At 40.4% G+C, this 22,131-nt stretch overlaps 1 long non-coding RNA gene across 1 annotated transcript; it reads right to left on the bottom strand.

The window, feature by feature from the left end:
* Window positions 1-520: 520 nt before the first annotated feature.
* LOC121823965 (uncharacterized) lies at window positions 521-21,012 on the bottom strand. Its single transcript, XR_013045896.1, has 3 exons — window positions 20,884-21,012; window positions 10,612-10,709; window positions 521-698 (listed from the first exon to the last, which is right to left on the bottom strand). It is a non-coding gene; the product is annotated as an uncharacterized LOC121823965 (long non-coding RNA).
* Between the last annotated feature and the right edge of the window lie 1,119 nt (window positions 21,013-22,131).

A 22,131-nucleotide genomic window follows, 5' to 3' on the forward strand; every position in this document is an offset into this window, starting at 1 on the left:
TTGCTTTACTTAAGTGGGCTTGAGATCCTGTGTTATAATATGCTTAATCCCTTTTCAGACTATGTATCCTTCTGCTCTCTTTCTTAGGTTTTACAGGTATCTGGATTTGTCATGGCTGGAAGGTGAAGAAATGTCTCACAGGCTCCTATCTTCCCCAGGGGAAGATGCTGTGTTGAGAGGTTGTGGGGCCTTAATCAGGTAGGGCCTAGCCAGAGGAAGTCTTATTTGGGTGTAAGCCCTAAGGGTTGAGGAGTCATCCCACTCCATTACTGGACTTCCTACTTCTTGTTGACGCTTTATGTAAAGTCACATCGCAGACTGTCATGGACCCAGGTGCACCACCAGCCACCCCAGTCACCATGCCTTTCCTGCTGTCATCCAAACTACAGCTTCCTCCTTCCCTGGAGTTCCTTCTGGTAGGTACTTTGCCACAGTAACAGAAAAACAACTAATTCCAAAATCTCAAACAGAGATCGTCTTCTGTCTATGTCAGAGAAACCTCTGGTAAAGTCTTCTGGTCTTTCCTGGACAGGCGCCTTTATTGTGGACAATGTACAGAGACCATTTCAAATTCTTCTCCTTTTGATATACACAGGAGATGGATTTTTCTTGGCTGCTTACTATGAGTCTCTTCCATACTAAGGATGTAGCTCATAAGGACATGTATGTATAGCATGCTGTGGGTTTGAGTCCCAGCACTGCAAAACAAACAAATACATAAATAATATGATATAATAATATAATATAATATAATATAATATAATATAATATAATATAATATAATATAATATAATATAATATAATATAATATAATATAATATAATATAAATATAACACAACACAACACAACACAACATAACATAACATAACATAACATAACATAACATAACATAATATAATATATAAATCCTTTGTGTAAAACTTTGAAAGTGTGAATTCAACCAAGACTGAGTCTGCTGGGAACTTCTCATATGCACACTCACCCAACACTCAGCACTCAGATAATTGTTAAAATTGTCATTTCAGTGTTCCCATCAGCTTCTGGCACCTGTGAATACCCAAGCTGCACAGATTTTGACGAGTAGTTAATTTTCTCCTTACCATGACCAAACACACCGCAAGAGTCCATTTCAAGGAACGGGGGCGGCAGCGGGGGAAGGTAGATTTTCTAGTGGCTGGCTGCTGGGGTGGGAAGTCTTTCCACAGCAGATCGGGAAGCATACAAAAGGGGGCTTTCCATGCTCAGCTGGAAAAGCTCCTCCCCTCCTTTCCTCCGTGCTGGTCCAGGCCCATGGGATGGTAAAGTCTATAACTGGGATGAGTCTCATTCCCTTTTGGAAAAGCCCTCACAAACATTCAAAGGTGTGCCTAGATAGTTTCCCACATATTTCTTAACCCAACTAAGATGGCATTGGTGATTATCCAGTCCAGCTGTGTTTCTTTTTGACCCCCCTCTTCCTGTTGTGGGGGCAGGGGATGTGCCCTCTCCAATTGCCATTCCATGGACTCATGAAAAGTATTAAATCTTTGTTCCATGTTGTGCATGTTGTGCATGTTGCTTTAAGGTGGGGGGAAGTGACTTCACAACTTTTCATGCACCAGGACTGATTTCAGGAATCTAATATAGTTATTAAACTAGCTTTCTCCATCTCAGCCTTGCCTTCTGGTTACCCTCCTTTTGATACAGATGCCCTGAGCAATAGGAGAAAGGGACCTGAGGTCTCATAGGTCTCTGGGCTGGAAGGACCCCTTCTACTGGCCTCCTACAGGGCATCTTCCAGGGTCTTCCCCAAAGGCGGTATTCGCAGATCAGGCCAGTGTTTGCTCAGCCAGTCTGTTGCTGAGTTCTGTAGCTACTGATAGAAGGCCTTTTATCTCCTCCCTCTTGTAGTTTTTCTGTTTATGCAGCACTTTTTGACCTTGCTGAAGAGGCACAGTCTTACAGTTTCAAGGCAGCCCATCTAGTCTGCCTCTGATCATCCTTTATGTAACTCCTCACCTGGGCAGGGGGCCATTCTGAGAGTCAGATTCCCAACTGCTCAATGGGGAAGCCATCCCTGCTTTTAATTCTGGTTTCAGTGTCTTTTTCCCTTTGGAACTTTACCTCAAAGGAATGAATCGTGACAACCTTGTGTCCTCATGAACCTTGAAACTTCATTTCTTTATCTTAGGAACTACTTTGGACCAAGCATGATGAACCGTCCTTGCTGGCCCCTTTCTGCCACGGTTTTACCCAGCTCTGTACTCTCTTCTCTCCAGTGATTTCGTTCACCTTTTTATGGAGATTATGATGACAAAGAGTTGGCAGAGATATGACTGAATGTTGGGAATAAGATGTCTAAGTTTAATATAATTAAAGTTCTCAAAATATAAAGTATATGTATTAGTATTTATCGCATGGTTCTTTCAAGATTTGGAAATTATTTGTAAATCACTTGAAAAATTTTATTCATTATGTAAAAACAAATTTTATTATTATTTCACTATCACTGTCATAGTGGAAGCACTAATACTTCAATTTGGGGGTATAATATTTAAATTCATAATATTGCACTTTTTTTTTTATTCTGAGATTCTCTTGCCTCAGCCTCCTGAGTAGTTGGAAGTATAGGTACTTTAGCTGTACTAGCAGGTACAGCTAAAACAAAAATGGTAAATGTCTATCAAAGAAGCTAGATTTTCAACTGATGAAAACTCTTATGTTGGCTAATTTAATGAAAGAAAGGGAGAGTGGTAAATATCAGAGAGTTATTTCAATGTTATTTTAATCTATGCCTAACTATCAGGTTCTTTGTTTTCCCTCAAAACAACTCCCTCTGGCCAAGAAGCATTCCTTAAGACACCCCAAAATACTACTGGGGGGAGAAGCTGAAGATCCCAACAGGAAACTCATAACCACCCATTTGTTTATGACTCTAAAGTAATAATAGAGCAATGTGCTGTCTAGAGAATGCTAGGAACCTCCCACCTGACTTATCTGCAATGTAGAACTAGACTCGTTTAAAACAGTGAATGCACTGAACATGTCACCATATGTTCTGTGGAAATCTCCGCAGAGTTGAGCTGGACTTTTTTACAGGCAAGGCCTTGGGACTGGCTGAAGAAATGACTATTAATTAAGAGTGGTTGTTATTATAATGATCTTATAGATTTGCTGGGAAGATGATCTCTAAGCAGAAAATTTATAATAATGTGATAGAGACTAAGACACAAGTAGCTACAGGAGCACAGAGACTCATCATGCAGGTCAGAGACACAGCTAAAAGTTGTCTTTTAGGTAGCAGACAAGATGGCTCAGTAGATAAATGCACTTGCCACCAAGCTCACTGACTTGATTTTGATCCCCAGGACCCACATAGGAGAGAGAACCAGCTGCCCCAAGTTGTCCTATGATGTTACATGTTCCACACCCCACAAAATGAGTAAGTAAATGTAAAAACAAGACAAAATAAAAGTCTTGGAAAAAGCCTTTGTAGACTCTGTGTTTGTCTGTCTTTCTTTCTTTCTTTCTTTCTTTCTTTCTTTCTTTCTTTCTTTCTTTCTTTCTTTCTTTCTTTCTTTCTTTCTTTCTTTCTTTCTCTTTCTTTCTCTCTCTCTCTCTCTCTCTCTCTCTCTCTCTCTCTCCCTCCCTCCCTCCCTCCCTCCCTCCCTCCCTCCCTCCCTTCCTCTCCTTCCTTCCTTCCTTCCTTCTTTCTTTCTTTCTTTCTTTCTTTCTTTCTTTCTTTCTTTCTTTCTTTCTTTCTTTCTTTCTTTCTTTCTTTCTTTCTTTCTTTCTCATTCTTTCCTTCCTTCCTTCTTCCCTCCCTCCCTTCCTCCCTCTCTCCCTTTCTCCCTCTCCCTCCTTCTCCCTCCCTCCTTTCTTTCTTTCTTTCTTTCTTTCTTTCTTTCTTTCTTTCTTTCTTTCTTTCTCTCTCTCTCTCTTTCTCTCTCTCTCTCTCTCTCTCTCTCTCTCTCTCTCTCCCTCCCTCCATCCCTTCCTTCCTTCCTTCCTCTCTTTCTTTCTTTCTTTCTTTCTTTTTCTTTCTTTCTTTCTTTCTTTCTTTCTTTCTTTCTTTCTTTCTTTCTTTCTTTCTTTCTTTCTTTCTTTCTCATTCTTTCCTTCCTTTCTTCTTCCCTCCCTCCCTCCCTTCCTCCCTCTCTCCCTTTCTCCCTCTCCCTCCTTCTCCCTCCCTCCCTCCCTCCCTCCCTCCCTCCCTCCCTTCTTTCTTTCTTTCTTTCTTTCTTTCTTTTTCTTTCTTTCTTTCTTGGTGGGAGAGAGCTTATTTCAGCTTATACTTTCAAGTAATAGTCTATCACTGAGGGAAGTCAAGGCAGAAACTCAAACAGGGCAGGAACCTGGAGACCAGAGGTGCCACAGCTGACATGAAGGTGTCCTGTCTATTGACTTGCTCCCTATGCTTGTTCAGCCTGCTTCTTTATAGAAACCAAACCAGGGATGACACCTCCTACAATGAACTAGGCCCTCCCCCCATCAATCACTAATTAAGAAAATACAACCAGATTGTACTTATGATGGCATTTTCTCAATTGAGATTCCTTTCAGATAACTCTAGCTTGTGTCAAGTTGACAAAAAACTAACCAGCACAACTGACTCCTTTCAATTTGACACACAAACACATCACTTTACAATTAGAACCTTGACACGCCCATTTACCTCCAAATGGCATGCTAATATTAACAACACAATATAAAATGTAACTTAAAAAGTCCCACAATCTTTACACACACATTAAAAGTTCAGTCTTTTAAAAATCTTTGTTTTTTTTATTATTAATTTAAACTTATTTAAGCAAATAAAATGATGATAAATATGCTAAGAAGAAGATGAGTGGGAATCTATGTGAGCATGGCACAGACAGGAGCTCTTAGGCAGCAACAACCGCAGAAGCATAAAATATTAAGTAGGTGGTAGAAAGAAAGCAGGGCTAGATGAGCCAGGATCCTGTCACGTGAAGAATGTGAGCCCTCGCCCATAGAGACACTGAAATTTTGAGGGACTTTGACAGAAATGTCGTTATGTTTTGTGGATACTATCTTGATGTCACTGTCTAGAACAAGGAAAGCCAGGCAAGAAACAGATAATAGACGGAATTACCCTTGAGGAGATGATGGCAACAGTTTGTTAGAGATCTAATCTAACGGCAGAGATGATGTAGACAGGGTCAAGAGATATCTATGTATATGAATAAACTACTTTTGGGGGGTTGTTGCCTCTCTCTCTCTCTCTCTCTCTCTCTCTCTCTCTCTCTCTCTCTCTCTCTCTCTGTGTGTGTGTGTGTGTGTGTGTGTGTGTGTATGTGTGTGTGTAGTTGGGCAAGAAAGAATGAGTTTAGGATAACCCTAAGTTTTCAATGTTATGCTTATAAAGGCACCAATACTTAAAAGTATCACACAAAGGAGAGAACTACCATGTGGGAATGGTAAGAAATTTTGTTGAATCATTGAGTTTGGTATGCCCATGGGAGATCTAAACTGGAATCACAGTCAATAAATGAACAAGCAGTTCTGAAACTTTGGGAAACTATTTGAGCTGAAGATAAATATTGCAATGCCATCCGCTTATCAATGATTCAGACACTTGAACTTCATGAGCATGAGAGTGTGCCTGTGTAGTATACATCAAATGAACAAACTGAGGGATGAAGATGGAATTCTGGGAAATCTGTATGTTATTCAGGTAGAATGGATGAGTGTGAACGTAGGTGAAAAGAAGTAATGGCTTAGGAAGAGGAGCTGGATGAAATGTGCCAGCACGCAAGTGTTCCAGCAAGAGTATCTAAAGGTGTTGGTTGGGATGCAAGGGCACCCTGTGGGTCTGGAATTGTGCACCTTAGAATTTTCAGTTTATGATTTATAAATTAAATGAGCTACAGAAAGTGAAGTTTTTCAGTAAATCAGTTTTTGACAGGTCAGGGTCCACAAACAAGCAATTGAGTTATGGTCACTGAAAGTCAGGGACTGAACACCACACATACTTAGAAGACGGGGAAGTTGGAGGCAAGGTTGGTCAAGATGGCCTTGTGTGGTTTCTGTGTTGCTTGGTTTTAGTTTGGAATAGTGGTCTTCAGTATGCTTTCAGAAAGAACATTTTTCAACCAGGGTGGAGATATGTTGAGGACACAGGAAAATGAACACATACCAGGGAAAAAGAACCAAAGAAAAGGTGATCGCCAGAGAGCAGGGATATTTGTTGCTGATGGGTCTGTGTGATACGGATTGAAGTTGGAGGCTGCATTATGGATAGAATACCAGGCTACACTGAATGAGTCAGTTTTCTCCTGCTGGGCAGAACATGACCATCTGAGAATGGAGCGGTGGGCACTGAGCCTAGGTGAAATTCTCATCAATCTTGCGAGGTACAGATTGCCTATTAAACTATTTAATTAGCAGCACTACCGAATCGATGCTTCAGTGCTCCCAGGCTTTGTGTTCTCCTAGATATCCAGAATGAAAGCCTTTTATCTGCATTATCAGGCAGAAATAGAACAAGCAGTCACATATTGACTTTCCTCCTGATTAGCAGGCCATGGCCTTTTAAAAGGAAAAAGAAATACACCCCTGTGTTAGAGAAGTCTGCCTTTTGTGGCTCAGGCTATCTGGAGCCATCTGTTTACCTCCTGGGTTCTCCTGGTAGAAGCTGTGTGCTGTGCTTACCAGGAGCCTGCACTTTGGATTGAGAGACATTCATCCTTCTCATCTGAAAGCTGAGTGTGCCTCAAATGATTTCACATCTCTGGGCTCTACTGCTTATATTAACAGATTCTAAGTCATAAATCTAACTGTGCGTTTGGCTTATGACAGACACCAGCATCGCATCATAATTGTGGGTGACAGTTATAATGAGATGCTACAGTCTATTTTCTTTCCTTCTTCCTCTCTCTGTCTCTCTGTCCCTCCTCTGTCCCTCTCTCCCTTCCTCCCTCCCTCTCTTTCTCTCTTCCTTCTGTTTGCTGACTGACCTGTTAAATAAATGAGCATTTTAATTAAGGAAGTTCTACAACACTTAGTATTCTGTAATTTAAAATAAAATTTTCATATGAAACTCAGTGCAATATACAATGATTATACAACAATAAAATAATAAGAATTAAAGATAAAATATGAAGAAATGAAGAAAGTCTTAGTGAGAACCTTAGTAACTGACTTGTTTATGGAAATTTTTTGCAGAGGTCTCCAGTAACCCGGGAACCTCACAATGCCTTAGATGATGGAGTATAGTGCTATCTCATTTTCTTCAATATATTATATCAGAAAGGATCCCAAGATATCTACTAAAAATTAACCTTTCCTATTCCATTTCTTCTGTAACTGTATAAATAAAAAGTCCAGTATGAAGAAGAAACCAAACAGCTGGTCTATAGGAGTATCACTGGGTAACATAACTGAATGTTGTTCTTTCGAATTTTGTGATCAATTTTGCAAGTATGGGTTATCACCAAACTTGTAGGTAGCCTTCAGGACTTAGTGAACAAAGGTGATAGAGCTGCCCGCTTTGTTTGAGAAGCTCCAGACACCTTAAGCAGGACGCCCTAAGGAAACACTGCAATCTAGCTTCATTACAGCTGTTGTACCTGGAATTACAGGCAATTAGGCTGGGGAGGAGTGGTGGAGCAGAAAGGGAGCCCTTCCTAGGATGAGAGGAAATGCTGAGCCTTACATGGAAGGAACAGATTAACTCAAGTGTCAGCCTTTATTTCTGTGGTTCCCGATGGTTTAGCTGTTTATCCTCTGTGTACAGACAAGATCAGCAATAGCATGGTCAGTCTCAGGGGCGTAGTTACTGTGTTTCTGTACACAGAATGGGACAGTGGGGGCTGGGGGAGGGTATCGTGGCATTTGCCTGTGTGTAGATTTGCATTTGATGGAGGTGACAGAGTAGGTTTTAGCATTCTTTCTTTTGTTCTTACTACAGAATCTCAGTAGGCCTTTTATCGCCCCCCCTTTCTCTCTCTCTCTCCCCAGTGTGTGTGTGTGTGTGTGTGTGTGTGTGTGTGTGTGTGTGTGTGTGCTTGTATGTGGGGTGAGCATGTTCTTATGTGTGCACATCTTTGTGTGCAGTGCTGTTGCCTATGTTTGTGGGTGTGAAGGTCAGAGGTTGTCTTCCTTTGTCATTCTCTACCCTGTTTGGAGAGACAAGGTTTCTCACTGAACCTGGAGCACCCTGGTTTCAGGGGGCTGGTACGCTCAGGCATCCCCCTGTCTCCACCTCCCCAGACTGGGGTTGTAGATGTGTTCCATAGCACCTGGCTTTTAATGTGGGTTATGGGGATCCTGTTTGCACAACACAACATACATCTTACCCACAGGGCCATCATCCCAGCCACTACCTTCTCTTCTTCTTTTTTTTTTCTTCTACCACTCTGGCTCAGCTTGTAGCTTCTGTAATCACTTCACCTGCTTATACAATGTCAATCATAATGGACATTCTGTGTGCAGCATTGAGGCCAGCGGGAGGAAACTTTCAACTTTTTACCTTGCTCAGACATCTTCACACCATTCAGTCCTGGCAGGTGCATTCTAAAAACAAGCATTTCCAGAGGTCACAGAATCGACTAAAAATCCAAGGTGACTCCTTTACTTGATAGGGCTTGCTGGTGAGTTACTGGAGCTTGCTACCATCTACGTTTGTGTAACGTAGTCTCCCAAGATCCTCATGCCAGCCAGTTTCATTCCCTAGTCATTATATCTCTGTACAAACAGTTGCAGCAATAAATGTTTGAACAGACATGATTCTGCCAGAAAATGACTCTGACTATAGTACTAATGTGTTGGAGAATGAGCACAGAATGGAAGTGGTTTGGGTTTAGTTTTTTCTACCTTGACTGATTCATTCAATATGCAACAGAGATAGAGCGTCCTCAATGTTTAGTGTTTGATATTTACAGAGGAAAAAAATTCTATACAGAACGGTATCATTTGTTTAGTAATTTACCAAAAAAATGAATAATACTCTTCTGAACCTATTTTTCATAACACCTTTGATATAGGAGTTATGAATTTACATGGTCCTGCTCAAGATTAAATAATGAGAACATCATGTTTCAGCCCTACTTCCTTCTTGTTGAGTTTGACTCCTTTAGAAAATACTTCATTAATCTAGGGCTCATCTATTTTATGTATATTTATACTCATGTTTTGGCAGGCATGTAAACAGTGACTAAGAAGACTGTGAATGACGCCTACGTGGAAAAACCAAAGGTTAAGCCCTTTGATCTAGTGCAGTATTTTTAACAATTTTAGAACTTGCCCAACTGTCTGTATAGCTACTAAACCTATACTTCTTCTCTTTTTAAAACTTTATTAACTTTATTATAAAAACACCCTGAAAATGAATTGAAAAGCATCACATATCAAATTAACCAGACCCAAAGTCAATACAACTTAATGAACTTCTACACAGTGAGAATTGGCATTCAGAATGAAAACTGTGGAGCTTCACATTAGATTTTACACTTTTAGTATTGAATATGTTTTATTTACTTATCCATTACTAAAAACAAAAAATTCCACAACAGAATTAGAACTAGAAAAACAGTTAGCTTTTGCTCCCCTTTCATAGCTCATATCTATTACCAGCCTTCAGTCCTCCCTCAGTCCTGAATGATAAGCCTTTATTGCTCTTTTCTTATGTTATACTGCACCCACATGCACATTTGTTTATATAGATATACATATATTATTTGCTAGATTCTGCACTTGTGATATTCTGATATATTTCATGCCTTAAAAAGTACTGTTTTAACATTTAAAGATATGAATATAAAATCTTTAATGTACCTAAAATGGAAGCAACCTAAATGGGTATCAGTTAGGACTGTCAGTAAATATAAAGTTTACCAATGGAAAAATATTCTCCAGAACAATGGCAAAGAATAAGATTCCATGTATTTTGTTTGGAAAACACATTGCAAAGTGGTATGGGCTTTTTTACTCTATTTTTAAAATAAAAATGCAGGCAACATATGACCACGGCTATGAATGTAGCAAATTTCTAATGATAAAATATATTTAATTATATCTGTCAAAGTATAGGTAATGATTACCTCTGGCATCTGAAGTTAAAAAAATAATTTTTCCTAATATTAATACCTAAAAACAGGAGAATGGAACACTAATCATTATAATCTGTTTTTGCTTTTAAATTAACTTGTAGGAATTTTATTACATGGTCCTTTCACAATAGCATTTGTGTGTACTGAGTAAACATACTGTATTTATGAGTCATATCTGAAACAAGAAGTTACCAGCTAACAACTCAACAAAAAATTTAGTTAAAATTCTTTAAAGTTAATGAGGAGCTGTGGAAAGAAAGAGTCCTAAAAGATCTAAGGCCTGGATGGGTGAGTCTCCTGCATAAGTGAGGGACAGCTGATCTTTTCATACTCGGGTATGAATGTGGAGGGTGGTGGCAGCGCTTGGAGAGGGTAGGGCTATGTTTGACCAAGGAGAAAGCAGTCACATTTCAAATGACCCAGGCAGCCTGGATTTGAACCCACAGAGGCCTCCACAGATGGCTCTGTCAGCTAATTCCCTGCCAGGAGGACCTGATGAGACCCAGAGCTGGAGAAGACACTGGAGAGCAGGAAGAAGTGCAGAGTCTTCATCCTTACCTGCCACCTTGTAATCTGCATTCCTCCAGTCCCGTGCCTCGTGTCTCCTTACACCTGCAGCTTGGATGTCTCCTGGTCTTGTGATTTGGTCACAGGATCTGAATGGAGGGGGAGGACTCAGTCTACTTAAAACCACTGCAAGTCATCAAGTAAATAAATCTAGTTGATAATCCTCCCTCAGTTCAGCTGGAGATGAGCATAGATTCTGTGACAGAAGAAGAAGGTCTTCAGAGAAGAGAGAGCTCACACAAACTCATGATGTTCTAACTTTAAGGTTGTCACAGAGGAGTGACAGACACAGCGTCCAGACCAGCCTGACCCCCTGGCTGTAATCACCCTAAACAAACACTGAGACACAGCACAGTGTTATTTTGTGTTTTTTCAAATAGTGTTTATTTATTTATTTATTTATTTATTTATTTATTTATTTATTTATTTATTTATTTTTACAATACTATTCAGTTCTACATAACAGCCACAGATTCCCTTGTTCTCCCCCTTCATGCCCCCTCCCCTTCCTCCCAGCCCACCCCCCATTTCCACCACCTCCAGATCAAGGCCACCCCCAAGGACTGAGATCGATCTGATAGACTCAGTCCAGGCAGGTCCAGTCCCCTCCTCCCAGATTGAGCCAAGCGTCCCTGCAGAAGTCCCAGGTTTCAAACAGCTATCTCATGCAGCGAGCCCAGGACCTGGTACCACTGCCTAGATGCCTCCCAAACAGATCAGGCCAATCAACTGTCTCACCTATTCAGAGGGTCTGATCCAGTTGGGGGCCCCTCAGCCTTTGGTTCATAGTTCATGTGTTTCCATTCATTTGGCTATTTGTCCCTGTGCTTTATCCAACCTTGGTTTCAACAATTCTCGCTCATATAGACCCTCCTCTTTCTCACTAATTAGACTCCCAGTACTCCACTCGGGGCCTAGCCATGGATGTCTGCATCCAGATTCCTCAATCCTTGGATGGGGTTTCTGGCCCAACTATTAGGGTGTTTGGCCATCCCATCACCAGAGTAGGTCAGTCCTAGCTGTCTCTCGGCCATTTCCAGCAGCCTTTGTGGGGGTATCTTTGTGGATTTCTGTGGGCCTCTTTAGCACTTTGTTTCTTCCTTTTCTCATGTGGTCTTTATTTACCATGGTCTCCTATTCCTTGTTCTCCCTCTCTGTTCTTGATCCAGGTAGGATCTCCCGCTCTATTTCCCTCAAACCTCGCCATTCATTGCTCCCACTCATGTCCAGGCTGTTCATGTAGATCTCATCCATTTCTCCGTCATTGGGTGATCCCTGTATCTTTCTTGGGGTCCTGTTTTCCAGGTAGCCTCACTGGTGATGTGAGTAGCAGTCCAGTCATCCTTGTTCCACATCTAGTATCCTCCTATGAGTGAGTACATACCATATTTGTCTTTCTGAGTCTGGGTTACCTCACTCAGGATGACTTTTTCTAGATCCATCCATTTGCCTGCAAACCTCATGATGTCATTGTTTTTCTCTGCTGAGTATTCCATTGTGTATATGTGCCACAATTTATTTATCCATTCTTCAGTTGAAGGGCATCTAGGTTGTTTCCAGGTTTTGGCTATTACAAACAATGCTGATATAAACATAGCATACCAACACAATTCTTCACAGACCTGGAAAGAATAATACTCAACTTCATATGGAAAAACAAAAAACCCAGGATAGCCAAAAGAATCCTGTACAATAAAACAACCTCTGGAGGCATCACAATCCCTGACTTCAAGCTCTACTATAGAGCTACAGTAATAAAAACAGCTTGGTATTGGCATAAAAACCGACATGTGGACCAATGGAATTGAATTGAAGACCCTGACATTAACCCACACACCTATGAACATATAATTTTTGACAAAGAAGCCAAAAGTGTACAATGGAAAAAAGAAAGCATCTTCAACAAATGGTGCTGGCATAACTGGATATCAACATGTAGAAGGCTGCAAGTAGATCCATATCTGTCACCGTGCACAAAACTTAAGTCCAAGTGGATCAAGGACCTCAACATAAATCCAGCTACTCTGAACCTACTAGAAGAGAAAGTAGGAAGTAGTCTTGAACGCATTGGCATAGGAGATCACTTCCTAAATATAACACCAGTCGCACAGGCACTGAGAGAAACAATCCATCAATGGGACCTCTTGAAACTGAGAAGCTTTTGTAGAGCAAAGGATACGGTCAACAAGGCAAAGCGACAGCCTACAGAATGGGAAAAGATGTTCACCAACCCCACATCTGACAGAGGACTGATATCCAGAATATATAAGGAACTCAAGAAATTAGACATCAAAACGACCAACAGTCCAATTAAGAAATGGGCTATAGAAGTAAACAGAGAATTCTCAACAGAGGAAGCTCAAATGGCTGAAAGACATTTAAGGAATTGCTCAACATCCCTAGTTATCCAGGAAATGCAAATCAAAACAACTCTGAGATACCACCTTACGCCTGTCAGAATGGCTAAGATCAAAAACACTGAGGACACTTTATGCTGGAGAGGATGTGGAACTCGGGGAGCTCTCCTCCACTGCTGGTGGGAATGCAAGCTTGTACAACCACTTTGGAAATCAATATGGTGCTTTCTTAGAAAATTGGGAATCAATCTCCCCCAAGATCCAGCTATACCACTCTTGGGCATATACCCAAGAAATGCTCAATCAAATAGTGTTTTTGACATGTTTATGTCTTTTTGTGTGCACATGTGTGTAGGTGTCTGGGAGACCAGAGGCCAAACTCAGCGATATGGTTCGGGGCACTCATTTTGGTTTTTATGAGTTTGGGTTTCTGTGTTGCTTGAGTGTCACCAATTAAGCCAGGTCTGCTAGCATAGCAACATAAAAGAAACACACAAACTCATGATGGAGAGAAGGAGAGAGAAGAGAAGGAGTAAGGGGCAGAAGAGAGAGGGAGAGAGGGAGGTGGGGAGAGAGAGACAGAGAGCTTATAATTACTTCAAGGCATTTTCAACTAAGAGATCAAGGAAACAGCTATGGGCATATTTGGTCATATGTGTAAATTCTATGTAAATACTTCAGTGTGTAAATACCTATGTCTGTACACACACACACACACACACACACACACACACACACACACACACATACATTTTGTCAACACAGTATCCAAAACATAACTAAAATATTAAAGGACACTCAAAACAGCAAAATAACTTACAGTTAAGGCCATAAATTTGTCTTAAAATACAAATACACAGATGATAGAGATGGATGTCATTAAATAAGAATTTTAAAACAGTCACAACAACACATGTAATAACATAATACACATAATAACATGTTAGGTATCTATAGAGACCTACAGAAAAGTAAGAGTGCGGTGTGTGTGAAGGCAGAGAATTTTAGGAAATTATTTGAAGTCTTTAAAAGGACTAAATGGAGTCCAAGGCCAAAAATAATATTTTTGATATAGCACTTCTAGGGCAGGAAGCATAACAGCAACCCACTCCAAAATCATCAGAGGCATTGGAAAGGGGTCATTGTCAGTCAGAGAGAGTAAAAACTGAAAGGTGAGAACATAGTTTTTACAGATAATAGCCATCATTTTACCATTAATGTAAGTGGGGCATCAAAGAAAAGAAGAAAGAAAGAAAAAATAGGAGAATATTTGAAAAAACAACCCTTTTATTAAAATGTCCATCTTTGATTTCAAAAGAAATGTGCAATGCATGTTTTTCAGGCAGGGTTTTCTAGTAGAACAGAACTGATAAAATAAATATATGTATTAGTGACTTAAACAGTAAGATCTGGACAGGAACTCAGTAGTCCCAGTGTGGCATTGGAGGCCTGGAGAACAGCTCAAGAGCTGTTGGTCTACAATGCATGCTGGAAGCCTAGAGCTGACTCCCAATATCAGCAAAGGAATACAGCCATGCAGCAGCAGGGAGAAGCATGATAATGAGACTGAAGGGAAGTGGCAGTGACATGCTTTTTTCTCCTGTTTTTATCTAGAGCTCCCCGGGAATATGTGGCTCACATCTTCCCACTTCACCTAACTGGATCTAGAAAACCCCTCTAAGAACTGCCCAGGTGTTTGTCTTTTAGTTGACTTTAGATACAGTCGAGTTGACAACTGATACTAATGGTTATTAACCTGTAGGTCTCGACCCCTTTGGCAAACTTCTATCTCCAAATATATTTATGTTTCACACAGTCACAAAATTAGTTATGAAATAGCAACCGAGATAATTTTATGGTTGAGGGTCACCACAACATGAGGAACCTTATTACAGGATTGTGACATTAGGAAGTTTGAAAAAATGCTCTATTAAGTCTTATATCCTGTATGTATTCAGAAAATAAAAAAAAGCCATTAGTAGGTACATCCTCATCATACTGCTGTAAAGCAATTCAGAGATGAATCTTAAAAATAGCCAGATGAAAAAGTTACCAACACGTGTAGAAGAACAATAATGAGATCTGGTTTCTTGCCAAAAGCAATGGATGCCAGGAGATGATGTAATGGCATTTTAAAAATGCCAACAGTTTTTAAAAAGAAAAAGAAAGAAAAAAATCTCTATACATATCAGTTGGACTGTTTTTATTGGACATGGATAAAGTTAGAAACAAAGATTTCTGGATCTGCTTGTGAGCTCATTCTTCTCCATAAATAAAAATATTGGCAAAAGTCCCTGGGAAGTGTGCATCCTGCTGCTTGACATGCTGAAGCAAACAGGGCCTCTCTTCAAGGGTGTGATATTCCACAGGCATGCTGCTTTCCATTCTTAATGATGGAACCAAAGTTTGATATGTGTGTGGTGGGGAGCTGCCGCCAGTGCTGACATCCTGGGACACATAGCTGGGGAATGGGACAGATGTTGACTTATCTCTTGGAAGAGGGACCCTCCTGGGCCCAGAATCGCAGTTGAAACAGAGGGAGGAGCTCTGAGAAGGCCTTACCCATGGCACTGGGATCAGAGAGCACACTTGTTACTAGACCATAGTGAGGACTGAGGAAGACACTGCAGTCCCTGAGATGACCACTTGACTTAACCTGGCCATTTAAATTCCTTCTGTGTTTTTATATACACTTCAGGGTCTACTGATTGGTATCTATTTTCATTTTGAAATAGGGTCTCCTGTAGCTCAACTGATCTGAAACTTATTTAGCAGAGGCTGTCACTGAAGTTCGGATCCTTTTGCCTTTACCTTCTGACTATTATAATTGCCACCACTCTGGCCTAAGGTTTATTTTTCAAAGGCAGAAATTTGTATGTACACACACACACACACACACACACACACACACACACACACACACACACACGCTCTTTTCCCGGAGGTCAGAGATTTTAGGTCTCGTAGAAGCTAAGAGTTTTACAATGACGGTGCTGGAAAACAAAGTTTGGTTAAAAGCAAATGCTCTTCACCATGAAGTCATCTCTCCATCCTCAAAGCCAGAAGCTTGAAAAGCATCACATTCAATCTGTAGGAGGACTTGCTGAGAAGTGTTGCTGAGGAACAAGCCAAAGATGACATCTTTCATTCAATTATGTCTTCCTTGAAAGTTTGGGTGGGTGTTTGGTATTTTAAACATTAGAGTTTGCACTTTACTAAAGTGTTTCAAATTTGAATATATTGTAAATGGCACTACTTTTACCATGTTGGATTTTAATTTTTATATTGCTATAATGTTGAGACCCAGTGGTGTTTTTTACTTATTTTAATATTTTTTGCCCCTCTTTCTACTCCTCCCAGATCTTTCCCACCTCCTCTCCTTTCCAGATCTATTCCCTTTCTGTGTCTTACTAGAAAATAGACTTATAATATAATATAATATAATATAATATAATATAATATAATATAATATAATATAATATAATACATAACATAACATAGCATAACAATAATATAATATGATAAAACAAAAATTAACAAATAGGAATTAGACAAAACAAACAGAAATAAAAGAGCTCAAGAGAAAGGACAAGTTTGTACACTCAGAAAATCCACAAAAAACCCCCACTAAACTGGAAACCATAATATAGATGCAGAGGACCTGATGCAGCCCATGCCAGCCCTGTGCTTGCTTCCTCCGTCTCTGTGAGTTCATATGAGCTTTGTTCATGTTGATTTACAGGGCCTTGTTTTCTTGATGTCATCTATCCACTGTGGCTCTTACACTCTTTCTGCCACCTATTTCCAAGAGGTTCCCTGATCCCTGAGGGAAGAGATTTGATGAAGACACCTCTGTTAGGCTGTCTCCCACTCTCTGCATAATGCCTGGCTCTGGGTCTCCGTATTAGTTCCCATCTGCTGCAGGAGAATACTTCTTTGATGAAAGCTGATCTGAGCAAGGGACTGATCTGAGTAGAGCAGAATGTCAATAGGAATCACTTTATCACTACTTTGCTGTTGTTGCTTTCTATCCTTTTATTTTATTTTATTTTATTTTTTTTTGGACCAGGACTGTTTGGTATTGCACTAGTTCCCTGTGCTTTCTAGCCTCAGGTTGTTGGTCATCCAAGAAGTGTTGGATATGGGTTTTACCTCATGGAGTAGCCTTAACTCAAATCAGATATTGGTTGGTAACTCCTACAAGCTTTGTGCCACTACTGTACTAGAATTGTCTTGAAAGGAAAATACCACTTTAGATCAAGTGCTTGTGGCCAGGTTTGTGTTTCTGTTTCTCTTTTGGTAATGTGCAGAGTCTTTTCTAGACCAAAGATGCTATAACATAGGGGTTAAGACTATGCAGTCACCAGCTCAACTTCTCCATGCTCAATGAGTTACATAGGTGTTGTATTCAATAATGCAGCCTTGCCATCAGTTTGTGGAGTGCAGCCTTAGGCTTGGCAACATCCTGTGTTGTTTGGAGACTCCCCTGGGACGCCTTTGGCCAGCAACTCAATTACATTTATCCCAATCCCAATACTGGAAGCTTAATTGGGTGACAAGAGATGACACCCAATCATCTCTTGGTTGGAATTCTGTCTCCCCCATTATTTGGCGATTTCATTTAGATCTCCTTCATATATATATATGGAAGCTTTTATTGTATTTGGTTTCCATTCTACCCTTTAAATTCTCCTTAATTTTAGGGCATTCCCTCATTATCCTCCCTCTAACTTGATCCTCCCATATCATCCCTACCCACCTCTTCCATTCATAACTATCTATTCTATTTCCCTTTTCTAGGGAGATCTATCTGCCCCACAAACTAGTCCCTCACTCTATACCCAAGCTCTGTGGTTCTACTGATTATAGCTTGATTGTCATTGACCTAGCAGTAAATATTCACATATAAGTGAATATATAATAGCCTTTCTGAATCTGAGATACCTCACTCATAATGATTTTTTTTCTAGTTCCATCCATTTACCTGTGAATTTCATGAATTCATATTTAATGGCTGAGTAATACTCCATTGTGTAAATGTACCACATTTCTTTAGCCACTCTTTCATTGAGGGACATTCATAATGTTTCCAATTAGTGGCCATTATGAGTAGAGCAACAATGGACATGGTTGAGCAAATTTCTCTGTAGTAGGATGAAGTATCCTTTGGGTATATGCTTCTAGCCATTTGAGTTTCCTCTACTGAAAATTCTCTGTTTTGATCTGTACCCCATGTTTAATTGGGTTATTTATTTTCTTGATATCTATTTCTAGAGTTCTTTATATATTTTGAATATTAGCCTCTATCAGATATGTAGGAGCATGGGGGGTGTTGGAGGAGGAGATAAAGGGAGGTGGCAAGAGAACATGAGGGAATAGGATGGCCAAGATGGGGGAGGGACAGAGAAGGAGAGCAGGGAAAGAGATATCTTGATAGAGGGAGCCATTATGGAGTTAGGGAGAAACTTGGCGCTGGGAAAATTCCCAGGAACCCATAAAGATGAACCCAGCTAAAACTCCAAGTACCAGTTGAGAGGGTTCCTGAGCTGGCTTTCCCCTGTAATCAGATTAATGACTACCCTAGTTGTCATCATAGAACCTTTATCTGGTAACTGATAAAAGCAGATGCAGAGATCCACAGCTAAGCATGGGTGCAGCTCCCAGTGTCAAGTCGAAGAGAGGGAGGAGGGATTATATGAGCAAAGGGGGGTCATGATGGGAAAACCCACAGAGACAGATGATTTGAGCTAGCTGGGGTTCACCCACTCTGGACTGACAGCTGGGGACCTGCATGGGATGGAAATATACCCTCTGAATGTGGGTGACAGTTGTGTGGCTTGGGCAGTATGTGGGGCCACTGGTAGTGGGCCCAGGATTTATCCCTAGTGCATGAACTGGCTTTTTGGAGCCCATTCCCTATGGAGGGATGTCTTGTTCAGCCTGGATACAGGGGGAGGGGCTTGGTCCTGCTTCAACTTGATAGGCCAGACTTTGTTGACTCCCCATGAGAGGCCTTACCCTCTCTGAGGAGTGGATGGGGGTTTGGGTCGGGGGAAGGTGAGCGGTGAGCAAAAGGAGGTGAAGGGGGTGGAACTGTGGTTGGTATATAAGTGGAAAAAAACTTTTATATAAAAATTTTAAAAAAAACTTTACAAAAGCCTAATGCCATTTACTACTCTAGGAGAACTGTAATTAACACTTTAAAACAACTGTCTTTATTTATTTATTTATTTATTTATTTATTTATTTATTTATTTATTTATTTATTTATTTATTTATTAACTCTGTGTATGTATACCATCATTGCAATTGTGCATTTGTAGAGGTCAAAGAACAATTTGTTGGAGTTAATTCTCTCCTTAAACAATGAGAGACCTAGGGATAAAACTCAGGTTGTCAGGATTGGAGGCAACTGTCTTTATTTGCTGAACCATCTTGCCAGGCTAGCTCTTTCTAAAAGAATGGGTTACCCTGTGAGTCAAAGATTCTAGAACAGGAGAGTCATTCTGTTGCAGTTATGCATTCAGAGACTGGTCATATAAACATGCAGTATAGCTTAGACTAACTTCTGAATTCACTTTTATTGTTATTTTTCTATGTATACACAAGTATAAGTTTTTTTTTAAATGAAAGCATGTAGGCTAATCTGCTTAACAATTTGAGGTTGCTGCATCAAGTTATTGCTTTTGTTAGCACTTGACTATATTGGCATTTGGGGTACCTAAGAATCAGTTTTAATCGCAAAGGCTATCAACTCTTTAAAGTTTTAAATGTTTCCTTTTGACTTGAGCACAGTAATTCTCATTAGTGGACATGGGTTTCTTCTTGAAGATTTGTGTGGTTGTAATGCAGGGTCTTTCTTCATGGGGATGATAACTTCTTTTCCAATAAGCATCTGTGAGCTTGTGCATTGACTTGGTTCTAGAAAGCAGGTAAAAAGCAGACTTCACTGCAATAAATAATGTCACATTCAGGGCTTTGAAGATGGCTCAGTGAGTCAAGTTCTTGCTGTACAAGCAAGAGAACCTGAGTTCAGGTCCCCTACACCACTGTTGACTGGGGTGGCACATATCTGTAACCACAGGAGGATGTAAGAGAATCCCAGGATGCACAATTGCAATGATGGTGTACATACACAACTGGCTTGCCAGTTTAGCTAAATTAGCAATTCCAGATTTAACAAAGACTTCTTATCTCTTAAAAAAAAAAACACATGGAAAGAAATTGAAGAGCATAAGACGTCTTTCCAGCCCATCTTCAGGGAACTTTTGAGTGTTAATAACAACATAACTTGATACAACAACCTCAAGTTGTTGATCAGGTTAGTCTACATGCTTTCATTTAAAAACTGATACTTACCTATACACAGAAAAATACAACAAACGTAATGCCACATTACATAAAATAGTATCAAATACTTTATGCTTATAAACCTCAGGAGTTCCTTAATTCTGATATAATCCAGTTCACAGTAACCACTACTTGAGAACATAGACATCTATTTTTTTTTTGTAATGTTGCTGCAAACATTAAAAGAAATGGTAAGAGAACATGCCAAGATGATGTTTCCATGTTTTGTTTTATTTTAAAGTCGGTTATGTTTATTCAATGAATAGTACACTAATCTCGGAAACCTTTCTCTCCACCAGATGTTTGAACCCCTTGCAAAACCTTTGATTTCTGAGCTTGAACATGGATCTTTACTCCATCAATAAGATGATTTTTCTGTTGTAGTGCATTCTGACGTTCTTCCTGTGAAGAAAACTGAACCCAAGCCATGCTTCTGTGAAAGCCAGTCCCTTTGTCAAAAGGTACTGTCTTAGTGAGGGTTTCTATTGATGTCAAGAGACACCATGACTATGGCAACTCTTATAAGGAAAACACTTAATTGGGTTGGGGTGCTTACAGTTTCAGAGGTTTAGTCCATTATCATCATGGTGGGAAGCAAGGAGGCATGCAGGTGCTGGAGAAGTACCTGAGAGTCCTACATCTTGCAGGCAACAGGAAGACAACTGAGACACTGGGCAGTACACTGAGAAAAGGAAGAAACAAAGTGCTAAAGAGGCCCACAGAAATCCACAAAGATACCCCCACTGAAGACTGCTGGCAATGGTCGAGAGACAGCTGGGACTAACCTACTCTGGTGATGGGATAGCCAAACACCCTAATAGTTGTGCCAGAAACCCCATACAAGGACTGAGGAATCTGGATGCAGACATCCACGGCTAGGCCCCAGGTGGAGCACTGAGAGTCTAATTAGCAAGAAAGAGGAGAGTTTATATGAATGAGAATTGTTGAAACCAAGGTTGGATAAAGCACAGGGACAAATAGCCAAATGAATGGAAACACATGAACTATGAACCAAAGGCTGAGGGGCCCCCAACTGGATCAGACCCTCTGAATAGGTGAGACAGTTGATTGGCTTGATCTGTTTGGGAGGCATCTAGGCAGTGGTACCAGGTCCTGTGCTCATTGCATGAGTTAGCTGTTTGAAACCTGGGACTTATGCAGGGACACTTGGCTCAATTTGGGAGGAGGGGACTGGACCTGCCTGAACTGAGTCTACCAGGTCGATCTCAGTCCTCGGGGGGAGGCTTTGCCCTGGAGGAGGTGGGAATGGGGGGTGGGCTGGGGGGAAGGGGAGGGGGCCAGAAAGGGGGAGAACAAGGGAATCTGTGGCTGTTATGTAGAACTGAATGGTATTGTAAAATAAAATAAAAGGAAAAAAAAAAAGAAATCTTAAAGCCAGCCTCCATAGTGATTCATTTCCTCCAACAACTATGTACACTTGAATTTTGATAAAGAAGCCAAAAATATACAATGGAAAAGAGAAAGCATCTTCAACAAATGGTGCTGGTTTAACTGAATGTCAGCATATAGAAGAATGCAAATAGATCCATATCTCTCACTCTGCAAAAACTCAAGTCCAAGTGGATTAAAGACCTCAATGTAAAACTTGATATACTAAACCTGATAGAGAGAAAGTGTGGAATAGTGTTGAACATATTGGCACAGGAGACAACTTCCTGAACAGAACACCAATAGTACAGACACCAATTACTAAATGGGACCTCATGAAACTGAGAAGCTTCTGTAAGGCAAAGAACACAATCAAAAGGACAAAACAGTAAGTAGCCTACAAATGGGAAAAGAT

Source organism: Peromyscus maniculatus, chromosome 19, assembly GCF_049852395.1.
Source record: "Peromyscus maniculatus bairdii isolate BWxNUB_F1_BW_parent chromosome 19, HU_Pman_BW_mat_3.1, whole genome shotgun sequence".
NCBI classification, from domain to species: domain Eukaryota; kingdom Metazoa; phylum Chordata; class Mammalia; order Rodentia; family Cricetidae; genus Peromyscus; species Peromyscus maniculatus.